Here is an 8,531-nt window from a genome sequence, read left to right on the forward strand (position 1 = left end):
TCCATCTAACTATTTCTTGCTAACTTCTTTCTCCCTTGCTTGCATGCTTCTTCTTGCTCTGCAGACTTCTTCTTTTATTATTATTATTACGCAGCACTTTAGAAAGTCTGTAGTCATGTCACTAGCTGTCCCTTGAAGGGGCCCACAATCTATGTCCTAATGTCCCTACCATAATTATTTGTCTTTAGTACATTCGAAGGTCAAATTTGGGGGGAAACCACTTAACATCTTGTTTACTTTCATACTCCCAACTCCCATTCTTCATCTTCTTCCTATTAATACTAACTGTCGCTCAAAGGGGCTCACAATCTAATGTCCCAAACTCAATCATATGTCTTTTAATACGACCTAAGGTCAGTTTTGGGGAAAAGCCAATTAACCTAACTGCATGCTTTTGAAATGTGGGAGGAAACCGGTGTGCCTGGAGAAAACCCACAGAAACACAGGGAGAACATACAAATTCCATGCAGACAGTGTCCTGGCCGAGATTCAAACCTGGGACCTAGCACTGTAAAGGTCAGAGTGCTAACCATTGAACCACCGTTAAGTCTCATTGGAGATTTTAGATTGGCTAATGGATGTAATTTGTAAGAAACCTATTGGTTGGCGCATTCCCCCAGCTTGGGATAGGTTAATCAAATTCCAGTTATTTATGGAAAGCTGTTGGAGAAGCATAGCAAGGGTCATATAGCCTAGATGGCAGCAAGATCTGGGGGGGGTAAATTACCTTGGGTAAATACCTTGGGGAGGGAGGGGTAAACAGATCAGCAATTGAATACAAATAAAAATAGCTTCATGCATAGCCTATAACATTTATACCTATCTATTGGTATATGGCTTATATTATAAACAAAAAAACTTTAGTGATTTAGCCTCAAATTTATACAGACAATTATTGTCCTTTAATAATACTTTGGTTCTGTGTAAAGAGGCCAAGTTTGAAAGTAGTTCGAATTACCACAGGCACAGAATTACTATTAGGCACAGAAGAGAACTGCTGAGAAGTGTTCTTTTTAGGTGATTTCTGACATAAGTATTGGGGTCTGATCCATGGCTCCATATTTTCATACAGGTTGGTATTGGAGGTATAGCTTTGTGGCCATGTAACAGGCATGTTACTAACAATCCACTCTCATACATGTAGGGACAAACCCACGGCACTTTCTTAAGGACCCCAAATGACAGAATGATGGGTGTAGAGTGTGGTAAAGCTGTGCAGTTGGGCTACCCACTTTATATTTGCCAAGGGCTCTATTTTGTTTAAAACACTCTCGGACAAACCACTAAAACCAGTTCAACTGAACCAACAAGTTGTCTTTTGGAACTGGGCAGTGACTGTGATGGAATAAGGAAAGAATTCTTTTCCCCTGTTGAAGCAAATTATATTCCGGACCAACAATGTCTTATAGCGTTTTATATCCGGCATATGTTTATTTCCCTAGTGGTTGAACTAGATGGACATTTGTCTTTTTTCAATCTGACCCACTATGTAACTATGTAACTATGTAATCTAGCACGTTACAGAGTCTCTTATTTGCCTTTGTTAATTGCGTATTTATATTATGCAATTCATATTAATAACTAATTTGAAGCAGTTGAGGATTTGCCTACAATACATATTGTGGTACATAATGTGCTTTGGACAAGCTTTACAGTGACCACACATGCTATAAAAAGACATTGTTACCATTGTAACTAATATTAGATCGGCTCTGAGACTACCCAGGTAATTTACGTAGTTAATACAATTTTAAGGTGCGCACTGCATTTTAATTTATTTGACTAATGCATTCATCCATTTGTATAATCCATACTAAAGCTAGCTCAGTGTTTTGAAAGTTACTGCGGATTTTCTTAGCCTATTGGCAACCACGCAACATGAAAGCAAACCAAAAATTGTTTGCTGCAAAAACAAACATAAACATTTTGCTTTCTAATGTGGAAATATTATTTCGTCGAGATAACAAAAGCTTTGTTTAGGTCATATCCCAGAGGCTCAGACTATTTATTTTCAACTCAGTGATAACATATGGAGAAGTCATGGTCTTTTGTGAAGTACAAGTCTCTGTGTTTAAAGAAATGTGCTCCTGTGACTGCACTTCCCCATGTGAACCTAAATTTCCAGATGTTTCTCATGCGCGAGTTTGCTGCTGCAAACTACATTAGAAGGATTTAAACTGATAGACCACCAACAAGTGATTGGATGTGAGCATCATCCTGGACGTCTGCAGTTGGTGCTTACAACATTTCTCAACAGTGCCATTGGCTCAAAAATTCATCATCTTCAGTAAAATATACAAATGGATACCGGAATGATCAGAGTTCCAAGGAAAAAGTAAAACTAGTCAGTAAAATGTAAATGCTATAGTAATAAAAAAAGGCTAACGTCTCAGTTGCTTAGTTCAGGATTAATATTATTTTACCATTCTGTCATTCTGTTTTATGTCACCTTTCCATGTGTCTTCTGATTCTAGAAGACTCCAGAAAAGGCAAATACTATTATTTTTTTCCAACCCAATTGGAAATACATATAAAGAATACAATATGCAATATCTAAATAATTGTTTTGTAATAAATGTATAGTAAGATGTACGTCATCTTTTTTATTTGCTTATCGGAAAAAATTGGAAATTTAGGAATATCTCTGAATTGCATAGTAAAAATAACCTAACACTCAACAACAATAGGAATTTTCAGAGTATAGGTCCTTTATGGTTTGGCCAGAAAGAATGCATGGGGTACAAGAGAAGAAAAGCTTTAGCATCAGAATTTTGCCCAATAAAACAGCCTAACACTTGTGGAGGAGAGGACGAACAGCAGCTGCAGGATGTATGTTTTTTTCTCTTTTCTTAAAAGTCATTTCAATCCTGGACCAAACCCACTCCAGGTTTGCTGGATCACCCAGCTTCTTCCATGATAGTCTATCTTCTCCCAGCTTGGTGAGCTTTAATACATCAGGCTCATAGTGGTAGTTGCCTAAACACAGCATGGGTCATTACAGCATGGGTGTGTTAGCAGTTAATATTGGGGAGTTATGTTAAACACAATTGAAACAGTGGGCTGTGTGGAATAAATATACCAGGGGCCAAATTATATTTACTGAAAGATACCACTATAGAAAAAATAGAGCAATCCAGAAATTACCAAAAGAAATATTTACAAGTTTCAATGTCTCTGTACCTTCAGAGGTGCTAAGCCACCCTGAATAATAAGGGACCCATCTGCTTTTGCTAAGCATTAGCAGTTATGGCTGAAACAGCAGATCAATGTTATTCAGTGTGGTTTATCACCTCCAAATGTGAGATTTATTTTAATTTATTTTCTTTAATATTAAAAAAAATATTAAAGAGAGAGAGAGAAAATGTGCCTTATCACACAACATTTTTGGGAAGGCTTATGCTTAGGAGTTAGGCTAAGTTTTCAGTGATAGGGGACAGCCTGAAGTTTAAGGTTAGCTTTAGGTTTTAACGGAGAATTGAACATAATGGGTATTTGTAATAGGTTTTTGGCACTGATAATTTTGTTCCATTTTAGATGTGATATGTGATGGTGCTGAACCTGTATACAAAACAACTACATCACATTTATCAGTATGTCATTTAGTTACCAGAGGCAACCACTTTATAGTTTTATGTTTAAATATCAATAGATGATAGAATGCCATGATCCTTTTTGGCACCTGGTCTCCTTGCAGATATTATGCAAGACGGTTAATTCTGAGATTCAAATATATCCTACTAAAAGTTAATCTGTTTCTCTAAAGTAGCATCCTATTATTTTGGCATAAGCAAAGTCTGGAGAAGGAAATGCGGTATGATAACAAAAACCATCTGTTACAAAATATTATTTCCATCTTTGTTTTTGAGAATTAGCGTTATCTAACAAAATAAAACTGTTTCCCTTCTTAGAAATGCATCAAGAATAACATTATGTTTAAATTTACCATTGTACCAAAAAAAAAAAAAAATCAAAAATCACTTGTACTGATACATCTGAAGCAGAATTCCAGCCTTACCTTCCATCATGCACAGTTTACTGCACACTGTAAGCTTCTCGCATTATTCATGAGAAGCAGCAACAATCAGATACCGCAAGCCTTTTCCTCCCCCACATGACTGTTCCTGGCCCGCTCATTTCATCATAAGTAAATGAGGTTCAGCATTACATGAGAGCATTGTCACACCTTTCTATTTTCAGGAAGCTATACATCACTGAGTGTAAAAACAAGGTCATACTGTATAATGAGAGTGGAAAAGTTTTAATATCAATTGGAACACCCGGAAAGGAAGAACCGGGAAAAGAAATATATAAACATATTCATCTCTTAGCTTTAATTGATATATATGCAACATTTACAATATTATCCTTTAATTTTTTTATTTAGTTTTCATTTGTTGATCATTTCAAACTTGCATCTTTTCTTTAAAGTATGTAAAACAGGAAAATTCTATTTCTCACACTGTAGAATAGGACAGACATGTCATATTATACAACCTTTGAACTGGTTGTATGATTGGTTCATATTTTTATTTGTGCGTATTCCCCTAAAGAGTATTCTATTTAAATGGATGGAAAAGCATAAAAAAAAGTCATCATACATCAAAGTAAATGTGGGTTGTTAATAATGCACATTGCACTTCACCTTATATTGAATGCTGATGCATGTCATGTACCAGACAATGGAAGTCGAGGTTAGTTAATGTGCATCATGATGAGTTTACATGGGTTGTGTCATGGTGACATGTCCCTATTTAATGTACAGCGCTGCGTAATATGTTGGCGCTATATAAATCCTGTTTAATAATAATAATAATAATGTGTCATGACATGCATTCTAACAAATGTGTTGAGATGTGTTTTGATGGGTTCCTATTGATTTAAATGAAAACACAATAATGCAAAGGTGTGTATCCAGCCTATACAATTTATTAAAAATGCTTCATAAATTGTTGAGCAGTATCTTTGATTGAATACCACCTGTTGCGACATAAAGATTCTGCTTGTTCATTATTTAAGGATATTTATCCCTATTTTTATTGCAAATTTTTCTATGCAAGAATGTGAAAAATTGGATATCTGCCATATTCCATAACTCACAAGTAAAAATAAAAATTCACACAGGATTGTTGGCTATTTGCCTTAAAAGTAAAACAGAATATTTTGCAGCATTTACAGTATTTATGAATATGTATTTTTTTGCATTTTTACATATTGTAATAGATATACATATTACTGTGTTTCCCCGATGATAAGGCATCCCCATAAAATAAGCCAACCCCCGATTTTTGCTCAAACAATTAAAATAAAGCACCACCCGCAAATAAGACATCCTCCGATACCTGATACTGTGTGCCTCCTCGATGTTGGCTGCAGTGCAGAGTGAAACTGAAAGTAACTTCAAAGGACAAGCAAGCTGCTTATCCCTGCCCTAACAGAGTCTGTTACCCGGCCGTAGAAGCCAAAAAAAAGTGAGTCAGTGATCAGAAAGAGGACAATCAATGGCACATACGGTAGTGATCAGAAAGGGGACAATCAATGGCACATGAGTGATCAGAAAGGGGACAATCAATGGCACATGAGTGATCAGAAAGAAGACAATGAATGGCACATGAGTGATCAGAAGGGGACAATCAATGGCACATACAGTAGTGATCGGAAAGGGGACAATCAATGGCACATGAGTGATCAGAAAGGGGACAATCAATGGCACATGAGTGATCAGAAGGGGACAATGAATGGCACATGAGTGACTTTCAACAATAAATGTGTACTGTAGTCTTCTTCATGGAAAAATAAGACATCCCCCTGAAAATAAGACCTAGAGCATATTTTGGCATTTCAAAAAATATAAGACAGTGCCTTATCGTAGGGGAAACAGGGTAGTACATCAGCCACTAAAGAGGGCTTTAACTGTAAATATTGGCACAGGTATATCTGAAGGTCCCCTTTTATTCCCTGGTATTTTAAAGGGCCCTTCACATCATTGTACTGTCTATTATCCTGTGTATTAGTGTTATATGAAGGGAGGCTCAATATTATGAATGGGATGAAAACATATGGCAAGGCACCCAAAAGTGAACAAGGCACAAAGAGTTCATATAATAGCATCAACCTTATACACGTCTTAGAATACAACATAAGTTTGCACATAATTAATTACCTATTTCATGTACAGCGCTGCGTAATATGTTGGCACTATATAAATCCTTATTATTATTATTATAAATATTAATATTATCATTATTATTAATAATATTAATAATAATACTATTTTTAATAACCTAGTTCTCTGTCCTTAAATAGGGGTATTCACATTTTTTCAAGTTTTCCGGGGTTTTTTATTTTCTTGAAATGTTCTGTATTACAACTCTTGTTCCTAACAAAGAACTCCTCTTTACTTCTCACCTATATAACTGGAGTTTCAATTCTTCTATACTGCTTTTACGAGAATTTTTTAAAAATAGTTCAAGTCTAAAATATGTATACTAAAAGTATCACAGTCCTTGTGGCAAGCAGGCCATTAAACAAACTGTTCATTAACCAAATAATGCATCACAATTCACTCTGGTAACCTATTATTTACTATTGGTATTTACTTCTATATTAAATTCAGCATTTTACTTGTAGAACCTGTCATAGGTGTCTACGTTTAAAGCAGTGAATCTTATATTTATTGAAACATTCTCTGGAGAATCTTCTAGGCCCATACGTTTCAATAGCAGTAATTGATTCTCCACCAGGAAGTGTCAGATTCCCTGTTTTATACATGGACCCCATAATGTTTAAACAATAAAATAAAATGTAAGCAAGAGCTTTACGTTTGTTACAAATGATCTTTTAACTTAAGTATCCAGGATGGACACCAAACATCATTGCTCCATAAAGCACAGCCTGATAGGCTTATCCAAAAGGCTTAAAAGATACAGATCTAAAATAAATCACCCAAAAAACAAAAGCAGTGGGGCAGTTACCATGAATATAATATATGTATTGTTTTTATAGTATATGTATAGTATAGTAAAGTATAGTATATGTTTTTTTTAATATCTTTTGGGTAGCAGCTAAACAGGTCATTTACACTAAGGGAAAAAATGCATAAATAAGCTAGGACCATTAGCTAATCCAAAACAGGGTGGAGGCCTTTTTCTTTTCCCCTCTAAATGCAATGAGCCTGATTTATTAAAGTTCTCCAAGGCTAGGGAGGATACACTTTCAGCAGTGAAGCTGGGTGATCCAGCAAACTTGGAACAGATTTGTTAAAAGTCATTTGGTATTTGTTAGAAAATATTTTCAATTTTGGACCAGATCCATTCCAGGTTTGCTGGATCATCCAGCTTCACTGATGAACGTGTATCCTCTCCAGCTTTAGGGAGCTTTAATAAATCGGGCCCAATGAGAACCATGGCTGGCAATCCCCTAGCACTGTCACAGGGGATGAAGAAGAGGGAGACGTGATGCCCTATACCCATACGTACTAGTTATTGGCAGTTGTGTAGTAAAAGACCAATGGAATCCAGTGAAAGGTGAAAGATATTGGTCATCACACTACATTAGCAAGTAACTTACAGGCCTCCACCTTTCTCTGACAGGACTGGTAACATGATAAAATATTGCAGCTATGTGATGAAAGGTCAGCAGACCCCAGATAACAGAGCTTTAGGAGCTTTCCTCTTCCTCTATCCTACCTCTGTTAACCTTTCACATGTCTACAATATTTTACCATGCTGCATGTCCTGTCTCCTGAAAGAAGGGTTTTTGGGAGCTTAAAAAAACAAGGCCATGGCTAAACTTTAAGTTACTTTGTGGTCATGGAGGTAACAGGCTATTATATTGGTTCCTATTTTTTTTATACATGATGTTGAGCAGACAATTACCTTTTTTTTAATAGCTTTGTACTTTGCTGTGTATTTCATGTATCTACACATGTTTAATAATTTAGTTCTACATGTGTAAATAATTTAAAAAAATCATTATTCTTGGTAATGTAATATTTTATGATAATATTGATTATATAATTATTGGATATGATATATATTGTTATTATATTTAATACTAATTATATTATTATTATTATTATTATTAATAATATTAACAAACAATATTTATATAGTGCCAACATAATATGCGGCACTGTACGTTAAATAATGGTAGCAAATATAGTCAGATACAAACAGTGACACAGGAGAAGGAGAGGACCCTGCCCAGGGAATGGTAGGAAGTAGTAAGGGTTTTAGCAGACAGAAGAAGACAGGTAGAAAAGTTTGAAAATATGGGTTTTGAGGGCACTTTTAAATAAGATAAACATGTTTTCATTATGTAGAATTCATAGTCTAAACTCTATATAGAGTGAGGTTTTCTGCTCTTATGAAAATATCTCTATTCTGCCCCTAAGATATTATTGAAATGCACATGTATGGCCAAATTTTTTTATGGCCATATTTTTTATTTTATCTTCCATTTCAATTATGCCCAGGACTGAATAAAATAAATGTTTTTTTTATTGTTTTCTTTGTTTTTTGATAATGTAAGGA

Source organism: Pyxicephalus adspersus, chromosome 4 (assembly GCF_032062135.1).
Source record: "Pyxicephalus adspersus chromosome 4, UCB_Pads_2.0, whole genome shotgun sequence".
Taxonomy (NCBI): Eukaryota; Metazoa; Chordata; class Amphibia; order Anura; family Pyxicephalidae; genus Pyxicephalus; species Pyxicephalus adspersus.